At 46.3% G+C, this 20,707-nt stretch overlaps 14 non-coding genes and 4 pseudogenes across 14 annotated transcripts; 1 reads left to right on the forward strand and 17 right to left on the reverse strand.

The window, feature by feature from the left end:
- Nucleotides 1-459: 459 nt before the first annotated feature.
- Nucleotides 460-622, reverse strand: LOC135048589 (U1 spliceosomal RNA). Its single transcript, XR_010240422.1, has one exon. It is a non-coding gene; the product is annotated as a U1 spliceosomal RNA (small nuclear RNA).
- Nucleotides 623-774: 152 nt separating this feature from the next.
- Nucleotides 775-938, reverse strand: LOC135048533 (U1 spliceosomal RNA). The gene has a single exon (XR_010240381.1). It is a non-coding gene; the product is annotated as a U1 spliceosomal RNA (small nuclear RNA).
- A 674-nt stretch (nt 939-1,612) lies between these two features.
- Nucleotides 1,613-1,775, reverse strand: LOC135048565 (U1 spliceosomal RNA). Its single transcript, XR_010240408.1, has one exon. It is a non-coding gene; the product is annotated as a U1 spliceosomal RNA (small nuclear RNA).
- A 152-nt stretch (nt 1,776-1,927) lies between these two features.
- On the reverse strand, nt 1,928-2,091 carry LOC135048680 (U1 spliceosomal RNA). The gene has a single exon (XR_010240498.1). It is a non-coding gene; the product is annotated as a U1 spliceosomal RNA (small nuclear RNA).
- A 701-nt stretch (nt 2,092-2,792) lies between these two features.
- Nucleotides 2,793-2,928, reverse strand: LOC135048584 (U1 spliceosomal RNA; annotated as a pseudogene).
- A 152-nt stretch (nt 2,929-3,080) lies between these two features.
- On the reverse strand, nt 3,081-3,244 carry LOC135048547 (U1 spliceosomal RNA). The gene has a single exon (XR_010240395.1). It is a non-coding gene; the product is annotated as a U1 spliceosomal RNA (small nuclear RNA).
- Nucleotides 3,245-3,917: 673 nt separating this feature from the next.
- LOC135048597 (U1 spliceosomal RNA) lies at nt 3,918-4,080 on the reverse strand. The gene has a single exon (XR_010240429.1). It is a non-coding gene; the product is annotated as a U1 spliceosomal RNA (small nuclear RNA).
- Nucleotides 4,081-4,232: 152 nt separating this feature from the next.
- LOC135048664 (U1 spliceosomal RNA) lies at nt 4,233-4,396 on the reverse strand. The gene has a single exon (XR_010240482.1). It is a non-coding gene; the product is annotated as a U1 spliceosomal RNA (small nuclear RNA).
- Nucleotides 4,397-5,070: 674 nt separating this feature from the next.
- On the reverse strand, nt 5,071-5,233 carry LOC135048546 (U1 spliceosomal RNA). The gene has a single exon (XR_010240394.1). It is a non-coding gene; the product is annotated as a U1 spliceosomal RNA (small nuclear RNA).
- Nucleotides 5,234-5,385: 152 nt separating this feature from the next.
- On the reverse strand, nt 5,386-5,549 carry LOC135048682 (U1 spliceosomal RNA). The gene has a single exon (XR_010240500.1). It is a non-coding gene; the product is annotated as a U1 spliceosomal RNA (small nuclear RNA).
- Nucleotides 5,550-6,247: 698 nt separating this feature from the next.
- On the reverse strand, nt 6,248-6,383 carry LOC135048585 (U1 spliceosomal RNA; annotated as a pseudogene).
- A 152-nt stretch (nt 6,384-6,535) lies between these two features.
- LOC135048622 (U1 spliceosomal RNA) lies at nt 6,536-6,685 on the reverse strand (annotated as a pseudogene).
- A 2,424-nt stretch (nt 6,686-9,109) lies between these two features.
- LOC135048606 (U1 spliceosomal RNA) lies at nt 9,110-9,273 on the reverse strand. The gene has a single exon (XR_010240435.1). It is a non-coding gene; the product is annotated as a U1 spliceosomal RNA (small nuclear RNA).
- A 152-nt stretch (nt 9,274-9,425) lies between these two features.
- LOC135048676 (U1 spliceosomal RNA) lies at nt 9,426-9,589 on the reverse strand. Its single transcript, XR_010240494.1, has one exon. It is a non-coding gene; the product is annotated as a U1 spliceosomal RNA (small nuclear RNA).
- A 670-nt stretch (nt 9,590-10,259) lies between these two features.
- Nucleotides 10,260-10,423, reverse strand: LOC135048580 (U1 spliceosomal RNA). Its single transcript, XR_010240418.1, has one exon. It is a non-coding gene; the product is annotated as a U1 spliceosomal RNA (small nuclear RNA).
- A 152-nt stretch (nt 10,424-10,575) lies between these two features.
- LOC135048686 (U1 spliceosomal RNA) lies at nt 10,576-10,739 on the reverse strand. The gene has a single exon (XR_010240504.1). It is a non-coding gene; the product is annotated as a U1 spliceosomal RNA (small nuclear RNA).
- A 671-nt stretch (nt 10,740-11,410) lies between these two features.
- On the reverse strand, nt 11,411-11,573 carry LOC135048557 (U1 spliceosomal RNA). The gene has a single exon (XR_010240404.1). It is a non-coding gene; the product is annotated as a U1 spliceosomal RNA (small nuclear RNA).
- A 3,765-nt stretch (nt 11,574-15,338) lies between these two features.
- LOC135048616 (U1 spliceosomal RNA) lies at nt 15,339-15,517 on the forward strand (annotated as a pseudogene).
- The last annotated feature ends 5,190 nt before the right edge of the window (nt 15,518-20,707 follow it).

Consider the following 20,707-nt stretch of genomic DNA (forward strand, 5'->3'; position numbering starts at 1 on the left):
GGGGGAAGTTCTGCAGAAGACGGATTTGCATACAGTGATGTCATCCAAGCAGTGGGTCAAAGTTGGCTTCAACCCTCATCTGCATATGAAAAGAGAAAAGGAGCGTGCAGGGCATGGCGGCCTTTTGCGGTGCTTGGATGACCCCTAGTTCGCATTAAACACCTCCACCCTCCTTTGGTGTGGGGCTCATGTTGGCCATGCCCATCCCCTGAAGCATTCAAGCAGATTTCTTGCAGCAGCTGGGCACTGTAACATCTCCAGAGCTGCTCTGTAAGGCAAGTAAAAGGGTGTGGGCCCTGCAGCACTACCTGTAGTTTGCATTGTGCATTGGAAGGCACAAAGTAAGCAGACGGGAGGAGAAGTCAGGATAGTGCACAAGGGTATAGAAGGGAGCGGCTGAAGAAAAGAGAAGTGGAAACAGACAGCAAACTAGGTTGGAGAGAGACCTGAGACAAAGAGATCTGAATTATACGAGAGCCGACCAGGGGAAACACAAATTATGCAGTTAAGTTTCCCACATTTGGGGAAATCGCAGGGGCAGCACACCCAGAGTGCAATGGGTGAGCTTTGCCCTGGGAGAAGCACCTTCATGATCATAGTATCTCACCTGGCAGGTAAGTAGGAGTTGGGCTAGAGCTGGGGAGGGTCTCTGCTTGGGCACCCCCCTGTCAAGTGAAGGAGATCCAACTGAGGCAGCACAAGGGAACTCTCGAAAGAAGAACAAGGCTAGAGGAAGATCTGAAACAAAGAAATCTGACTTTTACCAGAGCTGACCAGAGGAAAACACAAACACAGTCCCCCACTACCACAAATAAAGCAGTCAAGTTTCCCACATTTGGGGAAATCACAGGGGTCAGCATACCCAGAATGCAATGAATGAACCTCACCCTGGGAGAATAATCTTCATGACCATGGTATCTCCTATGCAAAATAAGTATGATTTGGGATAGAGCTGGGGAGGGCCGCTGCTCAGGCACATCTCTGTCAAGTTAAGGAGATTCAACTGAGGCAGCACAAGGTAACTCTCATCTGGGGACAACAACTGCAGGGAGAACACATATTTTCAGATGAACATGGGAGGGCAGAAGGCTGCCTAATACTGAAGCACCCCCAAACAACAAACCAAATGCAACAACTAGTGCAAGCATTCCTGGGGGAAGTTCTGCAGAAGACGGATTTGCATATGGTAATGTCATCCAAGCAGTGGGTCAAAGTTGGCTTCATCCCTCGTCTGCATATGAAAACAGAAAAGGGGCGTGCAGGGCATGGTGGCCTTTTGCGGCGCTTGTCTGACCCCTAGTTTGCATTAAACACCTCCACCCTCCTTCGGTGTGGGGCTCATGTTGGCTATGCCCCAGCCCCTGAAGCATTCAAGCTGATTTCTTGCAGCAGCTGGGCACTGTAACAGCTCCAGAGCTGCTCTGTAAGGCAAGTAAAAGGGTGTGGGCCCTGCAGCACTACCTGTAGTTTGCATTGTGCATTGGAAGGCACAAAGTAAGCAGACGGGAGGAGAAGTCAGGATAGTGCACAAGGGTATAGAAGGGAGCGGCTGAAGAAAAGAGAAGTGGAAACAGACAGCAAACTAGGCTGGAGAGAGACCTGAGACAAAGAGATCTGAATTATACGAGAGCCGACCAGGGGAAACACAAATTATGCAGTCAAGTTTCCCACATTTGGGGAAATCGCAGGAGCAGCACACCCAGAGTACAATGGGTGAGCCTTGCCCTGGGAGAAGCACCTTCATGATCATAGTATCTCACCTGGCAGGTAAGTAGGAGTTGGGCTAGAGCTGGGGAGGGTCGCTGCTCGGGTACCCCCCTGTAAAGTGAAGGAGATCCAACTGAGGCAGCACAAGGGAACTCTCGAAAGAAGAACAAGGCTAAAGGAAAATCTGAGACAAAGAAATCTGACTTTTACCAGAGCTGACCAGAGGAATGCACAAACACAGTCTCCCACTACCACAAATAATGCAGTCGAGTTTCCCACATTTGGGGAAATCACAGGGGTCAGCATACCCAAAATGCAATGAATGAACCTCACCCTGGGAGAAAAATCTTCATGACCATGGTATCTCCTATGCAAAATAAGTATGATTTGGAATAGGGCTGGGGAGGGCCGCTGCTCATGCACATCTCTGTCAAGTAAAGGAGATTCAACTGAGGCAGCACAAGGGAACTCTCATCTTGGGACAACAACTGCAGGGAGAACATATATTTTCAGATGAACATGGGAGGGCAGAAGGCTGCCTAATACTGAAGCACCCCCAAACAACAAACCAAATGCAACAACTAGTGCAAGCATTCCTGGGGGATGGCCTGCCGCAGATGGATTTGCATATGGTGATGTCATCCAAGCAGTGGGTCAAAGTTGGCTTCAACCCTCGTCTGCATATGAAAAGAGAAAAGGGGCATGCAGGGCATGGTGGCCTTTTGCGGCGCTTGGCTGACCCCTAGTTTGCATTAAACACCTCCACCCTCCTTTGGTGTGGGGCTCATGTTGGCTATGCCCCAGCCCCTGAAGCATTCAAGCTGATTTCTTGCAGCAGCTGGGCACTGTAACAGCTCCAGAGCTGCTCTGTAAGGCAAGTAAAAGGGTGTGGGCCCTGCAGCACTACCTGTAGTTTGCATTGTGCATTGGAAGGCACAAAGTAAGCAGACGGGAGGAGAAGTCAGGATAGTGCACAAGGGTATAGAAGGGAGCGGCTGAAGAAAAGAGAAGTGGAAACAGACAGCTAACTAGGCTGGAGAGAGACCTGAGACAAAGAGATCTGAATTATACGAGAGCCGACGAGGGGAAACACAAATTATGCAGTCAAGTTTCCCACATTTGGGGAAATCGCAGGAGCAGCACACCCAGAGTGCAATGGTTGAGCCTTGCCCTGGGAGAAGCACCTTCATGATCATAGTATCTCACCTGGCAGGTAAGTAGGAGTTGGGCTAGAGCTGGGGAGGGTCGCTGCTCGGGTTCCCCCCTGTGAAGTGAAGGAGATCCAACTGAGGCAGCACCAGGGAACTCTCGAAAGAAGAACAAGGCTAGAGGAAGATCTGAGACAAAGAAATCTGACTTTAACCAGAGCTGACCAGAGGAAAGCACAAACACAGTCCCCCACTACCACAAATAATGCAGTCGAGTTTCCCACATTTGGGAAAATCACAGGGGTCAGCATACCCAGAATGCAATGAATGAACCTCACCCTGGGAGAACAATCTTCATGACCATGGTATCTCCTATGCAAAATAAGTATGATTTGGGATAGGGCTGGTGAGGGCCGCTGCTCAGGCACATCTCTGTCAAGTAAAGGAGATTCAACTGAGGCAGCACAAGTGAACTCTCATCTGGGGACAACATCTGCAGGGAGACCACATCTTTTCAGATGAACATGGGAGGGCGGAAGGCTGCCTAATACTGAAGCACCATCAAATATCAAACCATATGCAACAACTAGTACAAGCACTCCTGGGGGAAGGTCTGCAGCAGACGGATTTGCATACGGTGATGTTATCCAAGCAGTGGGCCAAGTTGACTGGAACCCTCATCTGCATATGAAAAGAGAAAAGGGGCATGCAGGGCATGGCGGCCTTTTGCAGTGCTTGGATGACCCCTAGTTCGAATTAAACACCTCCCCCCTCCTTTGGTGTGGGGCTCATGTTGGCCATGCCCCATCCCCTGAAGCATTAAAGCTGATTTCTTGCAGCAGCTGGGCACTGTAACAGCTCCAGAGCTGCTATGTAAGGCAAGTAAAAGGGTGTGGGCCCTGCAGCACTACCTGTAGTTTGCATTGTGCATTGGAAGGCACAAAGTAAGCAGACGGGAGGAGAAGTCAGGATAGTGCACAAGGGTATAGAAGGGAGCGGCTGAAGAAAAGAGAAGTGGAAACAGACAGCAAACTAGGCTGGAGAGAGACCTGAGACAAATAGATCTGAATTATACGAGAGCCGACCAGGGGAAACACAAATTATGCAGTCAAGTTTCCCACATTTGGGGAAATCGCAGGGGCAGCACTTCCAGAGTGCAATGGGTGAGCCTTGCCCTGGGAGAAGCACCTTCATGATCATAGTATCTCACCTGGCAGGTAAGTAGGAGTTGGGCTAGAGCTGGGGAGGGTCGCTGCTCGGGTACCCCCCTGTAAAGTGAAGGAGATCCAACTGAGGCAGCACAATGGAACTCTCGAAAGAAGAACAAGGCTAGAGGAAAATCTGAGACAAAGAAATCTGACTTTTACCAGAGCTGACCAGAGGAAAGCACAAACACAGTCCCCCACTACCACAAATAATGCAGTCAAGTTTCCCACATTTGGGGAAATCACAGGGGTCAGCATACCCAAAATGCAATGAATGAACCTCACCCTGGGAGAACAATCTTCATGACCATGGTATCTCCTATGCAAAATAAGTATGATTTGGAATAGGGCTGGGGAGGGCCGCTGCTCATGCACATCTCTGTCAAGTAAAGGAGATTCAACTGAGGCAGCACAAGGGAACTCTCATCTGGGGACAACAACTGCAGGGAGAACACATATTTTCAGATGAACATGGGAGGGCAGAAGGCTGCCTAATACTGAAGCACCCCCAAACAACAAACCAAATGCAACAACTAGTGCAAGCATTCCTGGGGGAAGTTCTGCAGAAGACGGATTTGCATACGGTGATGTCATCCAAGCAGTGGGTCAAAGTTGGCTTCAACCCTCATCTGCATATGAAAAGAGAAAAGGGGCGTGCAGGGCATGGCGGCCTTTTGCGGTGCTTGGATGACCCCTAGTTCGCATTAAACACCTCCACCCTCCTTTGGTGTGGGGCTCATGTTGGCCATGCCCCATCCCCTGAAGCATTCAAGCTGATTTCTTGCAGCAGCTGGGCACTGTAACAGCTCCAGAGCTGCTCTGTAAGGCAAGTAAAAGGGTGTGGGCCCTGCAGCACTACCTGTAGTTTGCATTGTGCATTGGAAGGCACAAAGTAAGCAGACGGGAGGAGAAGTCAGGATAGTGCACAAGGGTATAGAAGGGAGCGGCTGAAGAAAAGAGAAGTGGAAACAGACAGCAAACTAGGCTGGAGAGAGACCTGAGACAAAGAGATCTGAATTATACGAGAGCCGACCAGGGGAAACACAAATTATGCAGTCAAGTTTCCCACATTTGGGGAAATCGCAGGGGCAGCACACCCAGAGTGCAATGGGTGAGCCTTGCCCTGGGAGAAGCACCTTCATGATCATAGTATCTCACCTGGCAGGTAAGTAGGAGTTGGGCTAGAGCTGGGGAGGGTCGCTGTTCGGGCACACCCCTGTCAAGTGAAAGAGATCCAACTGAGGCAGCACAAGGGAACTCTCGAAAGAAGAACAAGGCTAGAGGAAGATCTGAGACAAAGAAATCTGACTTTTTCCAGAGCTGACCAGAGGAAAGCACAAACACAGTCCCCCACTACCACAAATAATGCAGTCGAGTTTCCCACATTTGGGGAAATCACAGGGGTCAGCATACCCAGAATGCAATGAATGAACCTCACCCTGGGAGAAAAATCTTCATGACCATGGTATCGCCTATGCAAAATAAGTATGATTTGGGATAGGGCTGGGGAGGGCCGCTGCTCAGGCACATCTCTGTCAAGTAAAGGAGATTCAACTGAGGCAGCACAAGGGAACTCTCATCTGGGGACAACAACTGCAGGGAGAACACATATTTTCAGATGAACATGTGAGGGCAGAAGGCTGCCTAATGCTGAAGCACCCCCAAACAACAAACCAAATGCAACAACTAGTGCAAGCATTCCTGGGGGAAGGCCTGCAGCAGATGGATTTGCATATGGTGATGTCATCCAAGCAGTGGGTCAAAGTTGGCTTCAACCCTCGTCTGCATATGAAAAGAGAAAAGGGGCGTGCAGGGCATGGCGGCCTTTTGCAGCGCTTGGATGACCCCTAGTTCGCATTACACACCTCCACCCTCCTTCGGTGTGGGGCTCATGTTGGCTATGCCCCAGCCCCTGAAGCATTCAAGCTGATTTCTTGCAGCAGCTGGGCACTGTAACTGCTCCAGAGCTACTCTGTAAGGCAAGTAAAAGGGTGTGGGCCCTGCAGCACTACCTGTAGTTCGAATTGTGCGTTGGAAGGCACGAAGTAAGCAGACGGGAGAAGTCAGGATAGTGCGCAAGGGAATAGAAGGGAGCGGCTCAAGAAAAGAGAAGTGGAAACAGACAGCAAACTAGGCTGGAGAGAGACCTGAGACAAAGAGATCTGAATTATACGAGAGCCGACGAGGGGAAACACAAATTATGCAGTCAAGTTTCCCACATTTGGGGAAATCGCAGGAGCAGCACACCCAGAGTGCAATGGTTGAGCCTTGCCCTGGGAGAAGCACCTTCATGATCATAGTATCTCACCTGGCAGGTAAGTAGGAGTTGGGCTAGAGCTGGGGAGGGTCGCTGCTCGGGTTCCCCCCTGTGAAGTGAAGGAGATCCAACTGAGGCAGCACCAGAGAACTCTCGAAAGAAGAACAAGGCTAGAGGAAGATCTGAGACAAAGAAATCTGACTTTTACCAGAGCTGACCAGAGGAAAGCACAAACACAGTCCCCCACTACCACAAATATGCAGTCGAGTTTCCCACATTTGGGAAAATCACAGGGGTCAGCATACCCAGAATGCAATGAATGAACCTCACCCTGGGAGAACAATCTTCATGACCATGGTAATAAGTATGATTTGGGATAGGGCTGGGGAGGGCCGCTGCTCAGGCACATCTCTGTCAAGTAAAGGAGATTCAACTGAGGCAGCACAAGGGAACTCTCATCTGGGGACAACAACTGCAGGGAGACCACATCTTTTCAGATGAACATGGGAGGGCGGAAGGCTGCCTAATACTGAAGCACCATCAAATATCAAACCATATGCAACAACTAGTACAAGCACTCCTGGGGGAAGGTCTGCAGCAGACGGATTTGCATACGGTGATGTTATCCAAGCAGTGGGCCAAAGTTGACTGGAACCCTCATCTGCATATGAAAAGAGAAAAGGGGCATGCAGGGCATGGCGGCCTTTTGCAGTGCTTGGATGACCCCTAGTTCGCATTAAACACCCCCACCCTCCTTTGGTGTGGGGCTCATGTTGGCCATGCCCCATCCCCTGAAGCACTCAAGCTGATTTCTTGCAGCAGCTGGGCACTGTAACAGCTCCAGAGCTGTTCTGTAAGGCAAGTAAAAGGGTGTGGGCCCTGCAGCACCACCTGTTGTTCGCATTGTGCGTTGGAAGGCACAAATTAAGCAGACGGGAGGAGAAGTCAGGATAGTGCGCAAGGGCATACTTTTCTCTTAGTCCGGGGGCAAGGCTTCAAAATGGGGTCTGCAACGGAGGAGACACAGGGGGCGTGGTCACAGCAGCTTTTCTCTACAGCCTGCACCAGCAGGAGCCTACACCATTTTTTATGATCACGCTGAACTGCAGTGCGACTGCAATTACAGCATGGTCAAGAAGGGAGGCGTCATGCTGGGTGGCCATGCCCTGTCACTGTGCAGGAGCCAGCACAGCTCACACACTAGTCCCCGGGTGCAGCCCCCAACCCCCGGGACACCCGGAGCAACAAAATGTAGATTCAGGCCACCAGGCCACGCCCCTACCTATGAAACCATGCCTCCTTTTTACCATTGCGCTGTTTATCTGCGCGCACTGCATTACAATCTCCCTCGCCACCTCTCTGGGTGTCACCAGTGATAGTGACACCTCTGCCATGCTTGTAGCAGCTGGTCCTAAGATCTACGCCTCAAGCCCTGAGTGTTTGCCCTTGTGACTTGTTGATCATCATAGCGAAGCAGATGCTTACAGAAAACTGCAGGGGCTTAGATTGAAAATAAAAAAATTGATGGGTATAAGGTAGAGAGGAGCGGGTTCGGTTCTCCGAGAACCGAATTCCCCACGAACTCCACGTGGTTTACACTGGTCCGAGGCAGGCTCGGTTGTTCCCGCCTAACTCGGAAAACCTGAACAAGGGAAAATGTCATCATCCCGCTGTCGGATTCTTGCGAGATTCGGATTCCATATAAAGAGCTGCGCTTTGCTGCCATTTTTACTCGTGCATTGAAGAGAGAGCGGAGAGGACGTGGCTATGTTCTCTCAGTGGAAATCTCAATATCAGTGCTCAGTATCAGTGGTTACTTATTGCTGCTCAGTAATACTAGTAGTGTGTCTCTCCTGCTCAGTGTCAGTTCTCAGTAGTATCCTCATCAGTGCTCAGTATCACTGCTCATTGTCTTGTGCTGCATTGTGGTGCTCAGCATACTACAGTACATTACTAATAGTCCAGTGCTGCATCTTGCTGCTCAGTGTCAGTTCTAGTATCCTCATCAGTGCTCACTATCACTGCTCATTGCATTGTGGTGTTCTGTATACTACAGTAACATAGTAATATAGTATATATAGAGGAGCGGGTTCGGTTCTCCGAGAACCGAATTCCCGACGAACTCCACGTGGTTTACACTGGTCCGAGGCAGGCTCGGTTGTTCCCGCCTGACTCGGAAAACCTGAACAAGGGAAAATGTCATCATCCCGCTGTCGGATTCTCGCGAGATTCGGATTCCATATAAAGAGCTGCGCGTTGCCGCCATTTTTACTCGTGCATTGAAGAGAGAGCGGAGAGGACGTGGCTATGTTCTCTCAGTGGAAATCTCAATATCAGTGCCCAGTATCAGTGGTTACTTATTGCTGCTCAGTAATACTAGTAGTGTGTCTCTCCTGCTCAGTGTCAGTTCTCAGTAGTATCCTCATCAGTGCTCAGTATCACTGCTCATTGTCTTGTGCTGCATTGTGGTGCTCAGCATACAACAGTACATTACTAATAGTCCAGTGCTGCATCTTGCTGCTCATGTTGGCTATGCCCCAGCCCCTGAAGCATTCAAGCTGATTTCTTGCAGCAGCTGGGCACTGTAACAGCTCCAGAGCTGCTCTGTAAGGCAAGTAAAAGGGTGTTGGCCCTGCAGCACTACCTGTAGTTTGCATTGTGCGTTGGAAGGCACAAAGTAAGCAGACAGGAGAAGTCAGGAGAGTGCACAAGGGCATAGAAGGCAGGGGCTCAAGAAAAGAGAAGTGGAAACAGACAGCAAACTAGGCTGGAGAGAGACCTGAGACAAAGAGATCTGAATTATACAAGTAGCCGACCAGAGGAAACACAAATTATGCAGTCAAGTGTCCCACATTTGGGGAAATCGTAGGAGCAGCACACCCAGAGTGCAATGGGTGAGCCTTGCCCTGGTAGAAGCACCTTCCTGATCATAGTATCTCACTTGGCAGGTAAGTAGGAGTTGGGCTTGAGCTGGGGAGGGTCGCTGCTCGGGCACCCCCCTGTCAAGTGAAGGAGATCCAACTGAGGCAGCACAAGGAAACTCTCGAAAAAAGAACAAGGCTAGAGGAAGATCTGAGACAAAGAAATCTGACTTTTACCAGAGCTGACCAGAGGAAAGCACAAACACAGTCCCCCACTACCACAAATAATGCAGTCGAGTTTCCCACATTTGGGGAAATCACAGGGGTCAGCATACCCAGAATGCAATGAATGAACCTCACCCTGGGAGAACAATCTTCATGACCATGGTATCTCCTATGCAAAATAAGTATGATTTGGGATAGGGCTGGGGAGGGCCGCTGCTCAGGCACATCTCTGTCAAGTAAAGGAGATTCAACTGAGGCAGCACAAGGGAACTCTCATCTGGGGACAACAACTGCAGGGAGAACACATATTTTCAGATGAACATGGGAGAGCAGAAGGCTGCCTAATACTGAAGCACCCCAAACAACAAACCAAATGCAACAACTAGTACAAGCATTCCTGGGGGAAGGTCTGCAGAAGACGGATTTGCATACGGTGATGTCATCCAAGCAGTGGGCCAAAGTTGGCTGGAACCCTCATCTGCATATGAAAAGAGAAAAGGGGTATGCAGGGCATGGCGGCCTTTTGCGGCGCTTGGATGACCCTTAGTTCGCATTAAACACCTCCACCCTCCGTCGGTGTGGGGCTCATGTTGGCTATGCCCCAGCCCCTGAAGCATTCAAGCTGATTTCTTGCAGCAGCTGGGCACTGTAACAGCTCCAGAGCTGCTCTGAAAGGCAAGTAAAAGGGTGTGGGCCCTGCAGCACTACCTGTAGTTTGTATTGTGCGTTGGAAGGCACAAAGTAAGCAGACAGGAGAAGTCAGGAGAGTGCACAAGGGCATAGAAGGCAGCGGCTCAAGAAAAGAGAAGTGGAAACAGACAGCAAACTAGGCTGGAGAGAGACCTGAGACAAAGAGATCTGAATTATACGAGTAGCCGACTAGAGGAAACACAAATTATGCAGTCAAGTGTCCCACATTTGGGGAAATCGTAGGAGCAGCACACCCAGAGTGCAATGGGTGAGCCTTGCCCTGGGAGAAGCACCTTCATGATCATAGTATCTCACCTGGCAGGTAAGTAGGAGTTGGGCTAGAGATGGGGAGGGTCGCTGCTCGGGCACCCCCCTGTCAAGTGAAGGAGATCCAACTGAGGCAGCACAAGGAAACTCTCGAAAAAAGAACAAGGCTAGAGGAAGATCTGAGACAAAGAAATCTGTCTTTTACCAGAGCTGACCAGAGGAAAGCACAAACACAGTCCCCCACTACCACAATTAATGCAGTCGAGTTTCCCACATTTGGGGAAATCACAGGGGTCAGCATACCCATAATGCAATGAATGAACCTCACCCTGGGAGAACAATCTTCATGACCATGGAAACTCCTATGCAAAATAAGTATGATTTGGGATAGGGCTGGAGAGGGCCGCTGCTCAGGCACATCTCTGTCAAGTAATGGAGATTCAACTGAGGCAGCACAAGGGAACTCTCATCTGGGGACAACAACTGCAGGGAGAACACATATTTTCAGATGAACATGGGAGGGCAGAAGGCTGCCTAATACTGAAGCACCCCCAAACAACAAACCAAATGTAACAACTAGTAAAAGCATTCCTGGGAGAAGGTCTGCAGAAGACGGATTTGCATACGGTGATGTCATCCAAGCAGTGGGCCAAAGTTGGCTGGAACCCTCATCTGCATATGAAAAGAGAAAAGGGTTATGCAGGGCATGGCGGCCTTTTGCGGTGCTTGGATGACCCCTAGTTCGCATTAAATACCTCCACCCTCCTTCGGTGTGGGGCTCATGTTGGCTATGCCCCAGCCCCTGAAGCATTCAAGCTGATTTCTTGCAGAAGCTGGGCACTGTAACAGCTCCAGAGCTGCTCTGTACGGCAAGTAAAAGAGTGTGGGCCCTGCAGCACTACCTGTAGTTCGCATTGTGCGTTGGAAGGCACAAAGTAAGCAGACGGGAGAAGTCAGGATAGTGCGCAAGGGCATAGAAGGGAGCGGCTCAAGAAAACAGAAGTGGAAACAGACAGCAAACTAGGCTGGAGAGAGACCTGAGACAAAGAGATCTGAATTATACGAGAGCCGACCAGGGGAAACACAAATTATGCAGTCAAGTTTCCCACATTTGGGGAAATCGCAGGAGCAGCACACCCAGAGTGCAATGGGTGAGCCTTGCCCTGGGAGAACAATCTTTATGACCATGGTATCTCCTATGCAAAATAAGTATGATTTGAGATAGGGCTGGGGAGGGCCGCTGCTCAGGCACATCTCTGTCAAGTAAAGGAGATTCAACTGAGGCAGCACAAGGGAACTCTCATCTGGGGACAACAACTGCCGGGAGAACACATATTTTCAGATGAACATGGGAGGGCAGAAGGCTGCCTAATACTGAAGCACGCCCAAACAACAAACCAAATGCAACAACTAGTACAAGCATTCCTGGGAGAAGGTCTGCAGAAGACGGATTTGCATACGGTGATGTCATCCAAGCAGTGGGCCAAAGTTGGCTGGAACCCTCATCTGCATATGTTGAAGATACAATTTGTGAATTGCATTTAACACTATCTCCCTTTCCTGGGGAGAAGATGGTAGGGCCGATTTGAAAAACCGGCGAGGAGGCACCTCTTCGAATTTCAGCTTGTAACCCTGAGAAACAATTTCTATTGCCTAGGGATCCACCTGCGAATGAACCCAGATGTGGCTGAAAACTCGAAGACGTGCCCCCAACTGGGCGGACTCCTTTAGTGGAGCCCCAGCGTCATGCAGTGGATTTTGTAGAGGCCGGGGAGGACTTCTGTTCCTGGGAACTAGCTGTGTTGTGCAGCTTCTTCCCTCTGCCCTTACCTCTGGCAAGAAAGGACGCACCTCGTACTTTCTTGTTTCTCTGTGATCGAAAGGACTGCATTTGATAATGTGGTGCTTTCTTAGGCTGTGAGGGAATATAAGGCAAAAAATTTGATTTACCAGCTGTAGCTGTGGAGACTAGGTCCGAGAGACCTTCCCCAAACAATTCCTCACCCCTGTAAGGTAAAACCTCCATATGCCTTTTTGAGTCGGCATCACCTGTCCATTGCCGGGTCCATAGGACTCGTCTAGCAGAAATCGACATAGCGTTTATTCTAGAACCCAGTAGACTAATGTCACTTTGAGCATCTCTCATATATAGGACAGCATCTTTTATATGCCCTATGGTCAATAACATAGCATCCTTATCTAGGGTCTCAATCTCTGCTGATAAGGTATCTGTCCATGCTGCCACCGCGCTACAACCCCGGCCGACGCAATTGCCGGTCTGAGTAAGGTACCAGAATGTGTGTAAATGGACTTTAGGGTAACCTCCTGCTTGCGGTCAGCAGGGTCCCTGATGGTAGCCGTATCCTGGGATGGCAGCGCTACCTTTTTGGATAAGCGTGTCAATGCTTTATCCACCCTAGGGGAGGATTCCCACCGTATCCTGTCCATTGGCGGGAAAGGATACGCCATAAGAATCCTTTTGGGAATCTGCAGCTTTTTGTCTGGAGATTCCCAAGCTTTTTCACATAATTCGTTCAACTCATGTGAGGGGGGAAAGGTTATCTCAGGTTTCTTTCCCTTATACATGTGTACCCTCGTGTCAGGGACAGGGGACTCTGTGATGTGCAAAACATCTTTTATTGCAATAATCATATATCGAATACATTTAGCCAATTTTGGCTGTAACTTTGCATCATCGTAGTCGACACTGGAGTCAGAATCTGTGTCGGTATCTGTGTCAACTATTTGGGATAGTGGGCGCTTTTGAGACCCCGAAGGTCCCTGCGACATAGGGACAGGCATGGGTTGACTCCCTGACTGTTCCCTAGCTTCAGCTTTGTCTAATCTCTTGTGTAATAAGTTTACATTAGCACTTAAAACATTCCACATATCCATCCAGTCAGGTGTCGGCGTTGTCGATGGAGACACCACATTAATTTGCTCCTGCTCCTCTCTAGGAGAGCCTTCTACCTCAGACATGTCGACACACGTGTACCGACACACCATACACTCAGGGAATCCTCTTATCTGAGGACAGTTCCCCAACAAGGCCCTTTGGAGAGACAGAGAGAGAGAGTATGCCAGCACACACCCCAGCGCTATATGACCCAGGAAAAAAACACAATAATTTTATGTTTACCCAGTAGCGCTGTATTTCCATATGCGCCTAATTATGTGCCCCCCTCTTCTTTAAGACCCTCTTTCTACCGTGGTATAAGCAGGGGAGAGTCCGTGGAGCTTCCCCTCAGCGGTGCTGTGGAGAAAATGGCGCTGGTGAGTGCTGAGGGAGAAGCCCCACCCCCTCAGCGACGGGCTTCTGTCCCGCTCAAATATAGTAAAAAAATGGCGGGGGCTCTTATATATATATACAGTGCCTAGCTGCATATATATTTATTTTGCCAAAGAGAGGTCTATATTGCTGCCCAGGGCGTCCACCCTGCGCCCTTCACCCTTACACTGACTGCCGTGTGTGAGGTGTATTGGAGCAATGGAGCACAGCTTTACTGCTGTGCGTTACCTCAGTGAAGATCATGAAGTCTTCCGCCGCCTCTGAAGTCTTCTTTTCTTCTCATACTCACCCGGCTTCTAACTTCCGGCTCTGCGAGTGGGACGGCGGCGCGGCTCTGGGACGGACGGCGAGGGTGAGACCTGCGTACCGATCCCTCTGGAGCTAATGCTGTACAGTAGCCTAAGAAGCAGAGCCTATCAACTCACAGAAGTAGGTGTGCATCTCTCCCCTCCGCCCCTCGATGCAGGGAGTCTGTTGCCAGCAGGCTCCCTGAAAATAAAAAAATCTAACAAATATACTTTCTGTCAGGAAACTCAGGAGAGCTCCCTGAAAAGCACCCAGTCTCCTCTGGGCACAGTAGTAAACTGAGGTCTGGAGGAGGGGCATAAAGGGAGGAGCCAGTGCACACCCAGATCTAAAGTCTTTCTTAAAGTGCCCATGTCTCCTGCGGAGCCCGTCTATCCCCCATGGTCCTTACGGAGTCCCCAGCATCCTCTAGGACGTAAGAGAAAAATTATGCTGGCAGAAAAATCCAATTGAGTGATTAAACAGCTCCAGAGCTGCTCTGTAAGGCAAGTAAAAGGGTGTGGGCCCTGCAGCACTACCTGTAGTTTGCATTGTGCATTGGAAGCCTAGTTTGCTGTCTGTTTCCACTTCTTTTTTCTTGAGCCCCTCCCGTCTATACCCTTGTGCACTATCCTGACTTCTCCTCCCGTCTGCTTACTTTGTGCCTTCCAATGCACAATGCAAACTACAGGTAGTGCTGCAGGGCCCACACCCTTTTACTTGCCTTACAGAGCAGCTCTTGAGCTGTTACAGTGCCCAGCTGCTGCAAGAAATCAGCGTGAATGCTTCAGGGGCTGGGGCATGGCCAACATGAGCCCCACACCGAAGGAGGGTGGGGGTGTTTAATGCGAACTAGGGGTCTCGCACAATGCGAACTACAGGTAGTGCTGCAGGGCCCACACCCTTTTACTTGCCTTACAGAGCAGCTCTGGAGCTGTTACAGTGCCCAGCTGCTGCAAGAAATCAGCTTGAATCCTTCAGGGGCTGGGGCATAGCCAACATGAGCCCCACACCGACGGAGGGTGGAGGTGTTTAATGCGAACTAGGGGTCATCCAAGTGCCGCAAAAGGCCGCCATGCCCTGCACGCCCCTTTTCTCTTTTCATATGCAGACGAGGGTTGAAGCCAACTTTGACCCACTGCTTGGATGACATCGCCATATGCAAATCCATCTGCTGCAGGCCTTCCCCCAGGAATGCTTGCACTAGTTGTTGCATTTGGTTTGTTGTTTGGGGGTGCTTCAGTATTAGGCAGCCTTCTGCCCTCCCATGTTCATCTGAAAATATGTGTTCTCCCTGCAGTTGTTGTCCCCAGATGAGAGTTCCCTTGTGCTGCCTCAGTTGAATCTCCTTTACTTGACAGAGATGTGCCTGAGCAGCGGCCCTCCCCAGCCCTATCCCAAATCATACTTATTTTGCATCGGAGATACCATGGTCATGAAGACTGTTCTCCCAGGGTGCGGTTCATTCATTGCATTCTGGGTATGCTGACCCCTGTGATTTCCCCAAATGTGGGAAACTCGACTGCATTATTTAATGCGAACTAGGGGTCATCCAAGCACCGCAAAAGGCCGCCATGCCCTGCATACCCCTTTTCTCTTTTCATAAGCAGACGAGGTTTGAAGCCAACTTTGACCCACTGCTTGGATGACATCACTTGCTGCCTTTCCAATGAAGCAAGTTTAATTTAATAATAGGTGAAAAACCATCCCTACAAAGGTGTTAATCAGAGACTTGGCTTTGTGGACACTTTTCAGAGAACAAATTTGTTAGTATAAAAATAAAGCCAGAAAATGAAGAGCTGTTTAATCACTCAATTGGATTTTTCTGCCAGCATATTTCTTTTTCTCTGCAACCCACTGCTAAATTGTTCTTCCTAGCTGTTTTTATAAAATCACTGAATCAAATCTAACTCTGATTACATTAGAGAAGGCCAGGTACCCTACACCATAACAGGGGGTTTGAAATTTTGACTTGTCTACTTAAAGATCACCAAAATCTGATAACAAGGTCAATTAAGTCCCTTGGTGGGATTGAACCACCAACCTTTTGGTTAATAGCCTTACACACTAACTGCTTGCGCCACAGCGACACTTTGCAAAAGAACATACTGACAAAGGCTAATAAGCATTCATCTAGAACGATTCCTAGAAACATTTTAAAAAGTCAATAATGTGGAGAGTTTTTGTAAGATGTTTCTTCCATCAACCAATGAAGAAACACATTGGTACTTTCCCATGATGAGTGAGTGCTTCAGGATCTCTTGCACTTACATGTGCAGCAGAGTACTGCAATGGAAAAATGCTGGGCCCATAACCCAGAGGTAGGCAGATTGAAACTATCCTCTGCTATATGCATTTTTTTTGTTAATTAAAGTAATCCAAAACTGGGATTGATATTTTTGCTCTTTTATTTTTACTTAAAGTACAATAACTTTTACCATTTTAATTTGTTTTAATAGTATATTGACAGTATTGTTTTCTTTCAAAAATCCTATTAATTTTCTTTACCCGATTATTAAAATGGTAATTGACAAAAACAAACTACATTGTCACCAGAAGAGCAATACAAAATGTACAAGTGATATAGTAAAATCATCTTTCCAGCTTGAATTTCAATGATGCATTGGGGCAACGATTTTGTGAGAAACATCTTCACCCTTAAATAAAGATGTTCTTAATTCCTTACCTGTGTGCTAATTAGATATCACCTTGTTTTCACATTAAACAGACTTCCACATGAGAAAACAGCAAAGATGCAGTGGCGTTAATGTTTCCTGGTGTCAACCTGTATTATTTCCGTAGATATTGAAATGAGGATGCATCTTGCTGCCTTTCCAATGAAGCAAGTTTAATTTAGTAATAGGTGAAAAACCATCCCTACAAAGATGTTAATCAGATACTTGGCTATGTGGACACTTTTCAGAGAACAAATTTGTTATCATAAAAATAAAGCCAGAAAATGAAGAGCTGTTTAATCACTCAATTGGATTTTTCTGCCAGCATTTTTCTTTTTCTCTGCAACCCACTGCTAAATTGTGCTTCCTAGCTGTTTTTTTATAAAATCACTTAATCAAATCTAACTCTGATTACATCAGAGAAGGCCAGGTACCCTACACCATAAGAGGGGGTTTGCAATTTTGACTTGTCTACTTAAATATTACCAAAATCTGATCACAAGGTCAATTACGTCCCTGGATGGGATTGAACCACCAACCTTTTGATTAATAGCTGAACACACTAACCGATTGCGCCACAGAGACACTTTGCGAAAAGTACATACTGACAAAGACTAATAAGCATTCATCTAGAACGTTTCCTAGAAAAACTTTAAAAAGTCAATAATCTGGAGAGTTTTTGTAAGATGTTTCTTCCAGCAACCAATGAAGAAACACATTGGTACTTTCGCATGATGAGTGAGTGCTTCAGGATCTCTTGCACTTACATGTGCAGCAGAGTACTGCAATGGAAGCATGCTGGGCCCATAACCCAGAGGTAGGCAGATTGAAACTATCCTTTGCTATATGCATTTTTTTTTTGTTCATTAAAGTAATCCAAAACTGGGATTGATATTTTAGCTTTTATTTTTACTTAAAGTACAATAACTTTTACCATTTTAATTTGTTTTAATAGTATATTGACAGTATTGTTTTCTTTCAAAAATCCAATTAATTTTCTTTACCCGATTATTAAAATGGTAATTGACAAAAACAAACTACATTGTCACCAGAAGAGCAATACAAAATGTACAAGTGATATATTAAAATCATCTTTCCAGCTTGAATTTCAATGATGCATTGGGGCAACGATTTTGTGAGAAACATCTTCACCCTTAAATAAAGATTTTCTTAATTCCTTACCTGTGTGCTAATTAGATATCACCTTGTTTTCACATTAAACAGACTTCCACATGAGAAAGCAGCAAGGATGCAGTGGCGTTAATGTTTCCTGGTGTCAACCTGTATTATTTCAGTAGATATTGAAATGAGGATGCATCTTGCTGCCTTTCCAATGAAGCAAGTTTAATTTAGTAATAGGTGAAAAACCATCCCTACAAATATGTTAATCAGATACTTGGCTTTGTGGACACTTTTCAGAGAACAAATTCGTTAGCATAAAAATAAAGCCAGAAAATGAAGAGCTGTTTAATCACTCAATTGGATTTTTCTGCCAGCATATTTCTTTTTCTCTGCAACCCACTGCTAAATTGTGCTTCCTAGCTGTTTTTTTTATAAAATCACTGATTCAAATCTAACTCTGATTACATCAGAGTAGGCCAGGTACCCTACACCATAAGAAGGGGGTTTGAAATTTTGACTTGTCTACTTAAAGATCACCAAAATCTGATAACAAGGTCAATTACATCCCTGGGTGGGATTGAACCACCAACCCTTTGATTAATAACCAAACACTAACAGATTGCGCCACAGAGACACTTTACAAACGTACATACTGACAAAGGCTAATAAGCATTCATCTAGAACGTTTCCTAGAAAAACTTTAAAAAGTCAATAATCTGGAGAGTTTTTGTAAGATGTTTCTTCCATCAACCAACGAAGAAACACATTGGTACTTTCCCATGATGAGTGAGTGCTTCAGGATCTCTTGCACTTACATGTGCAGCAGAGTACTGCAATGGAAAAATGCTGGGCCCATAACCCAGAGGTAGGCAGATTGAAACTATCCTCTGCTATATGCATTTTTTTTTGTTAATTAAAGTAATCCAAAACTGGGATTGATATTTTTGCTCTTTTATTTTTACTTAAAGTGCAATAACTTTTACCATTTTAATTTGTTTTAATAGTATATTGACAGTATTGTTTTCTTTCAAAAATCCACTTAATTTTCTTTACCCTATTATTAAAATGGTAATTGACAAAAACAAACTACATTGTCACCAGAAGAGCAATACAAAATGTACAAGTGATATATTAAAATCATCTTTCCAGCTTGAATTTCAATGATGCATTGGGGTAACGATTTTGTGAGAAACACCTTCACCCTTAAATAAAGATTTTCTTAATTCCTTACCTGTGTGCTAATTAGATATCACCTTGTTTTCACATTAAACAGACTTCAACATGCGAAAGCAGCAAGGATGCAGTGGCGTTAATGTTTCCTGGTGTCAACCTGTATTATTTCAGTAGACATTGAAATGAGGATGCATCTTGCTGCCTTTCCAATGAAGCAAGTTTAATTTAGTAATAGGTGAAAAACCATCCCTACAAAGGTGTTAATCAGAGACTTGGCTTTGTGGACACTTTTCAGAGAACAAATTTGTTAGCATAAAAATAAAGCCAGAAAATAAAGAGCTGTTTAATCACTCAATTGGATTTTTTTGCCAGCATATTTCTTTTTCTCTGCAACCCAATGCTAAATTGTGCTTCCTAGCTGTTTTTATAAAATCACTGAATCAAATCTAACTCTGATTACATCAGAGAAGGCCAGGTACCCTACACCATAACAGGGAGTTTGAAATTTTGACTTGTCTACTTAAAGATCACCAAAATCTGATAATAAGGTCAATTACGTCCCTGGGTGGGATTGAACCACCAACCTTTTGGTTAATAACCATACACACTAACTGATTGCGCCACAGCGACACTTTGCAAAAGTACATACTGACAAAGGCTAATAAGCATTCATCTAGAACGTTTCCTAGAAACATTTTAAAAAGTCAATAATGTGGAGAGTTTTTGTAAGATGTTTCTTCCATCAACCAATGAAGAAACACATTGGTACTTTCCCATGATAAGTGAGTGCTTCAGGACCTCTTGCACTTACATGTGCAGCAGAGTACTGTAATGGAAGCATGCTGGGTCCATAACCCAGAGGTAGGCAGATTGAAACTATCCTCTGCTATATGCATTTTTTTTTGTTAATTAAAGTAATCCAAAACTGGGATTGATATTTTTGCTCTTTTATTTTTACTTAAAGTACAATAACTTTTACCATTTTAATTTGTTTTAATAGTATATTGACAGTATTGTTTTCTTTCAAAAATCCAATTAATTTTCTTTACCCGATTATTAAAATGGTAATTGACAAAAACAAACTACATTGTCACCAGAAGAGCAATACAAAATGTACAAGTGATATATTAAAATCATCTTTCCAGCTTGAATTTCAATGATGCATTGGGGCAACGATTTTGTGAGAAGCATCTTCACCCTTAAATAAAGATTTTCTTAATTCCTTACCTGTGTGCTAATTAGATATCACCTTGTTTTCACATTAAACAGACTTCCACATGAGAAAGCAGCAAGGATGCAGTGGCGTTAATGTTTCCTGGTGTCAACCTGTATTATTTCTGTAGATATTGAAATGAGGATGCATCTTGCTGCCTTTCCAATGAAGCAAGTTTAATTTAGTAATAGGTGAAAAACCATCACCACAAAGGTGTTAATCAGAGACTTGGCTTTGTGGACACTTTTCAGAGAACAAATTTGTTAGCATAAAAATAAAGCCAGAAAATGAAGAGCTGTTTAATCACTCAATTGGATTTTTTTGCCAGCATATTTCTTTTTCTCTGCAACCCACTGCTAAATTGTGCTTCCTAGCTGTTTTTATAAAATCACTGAATCAAATCTAACTCTGATTACATCAGAGAAGGCCAGGTACCCTACACCATAAGAGGGGGTTTGAAATTTTGACTTGTCTACATAAAGATCACCAAAATCTGATAACAAGGTCAATTACGTCCCTGGGTGGGATTGAACCACCAACCTTTTGGTTAATAGCCTTACACACTAACTGATTGCGCCACAGCGACACTT

This window comes from Pseudophryne corroboree, unplaced genomic scaffold (genome assembly GCF_028390025.1).
Source record: "Pseudophryne corroboree isolate aPseCor3 unplaced genomic scaffold, aPseCor3.hap2 scaffold_980, whole genome shotgun sequence".
NCBI lineage: Eukaryota > Metazoa > Chordata > Amphibia > Anura > Myobatrachidae > Pseudophryne > Pseudophryne corroboree.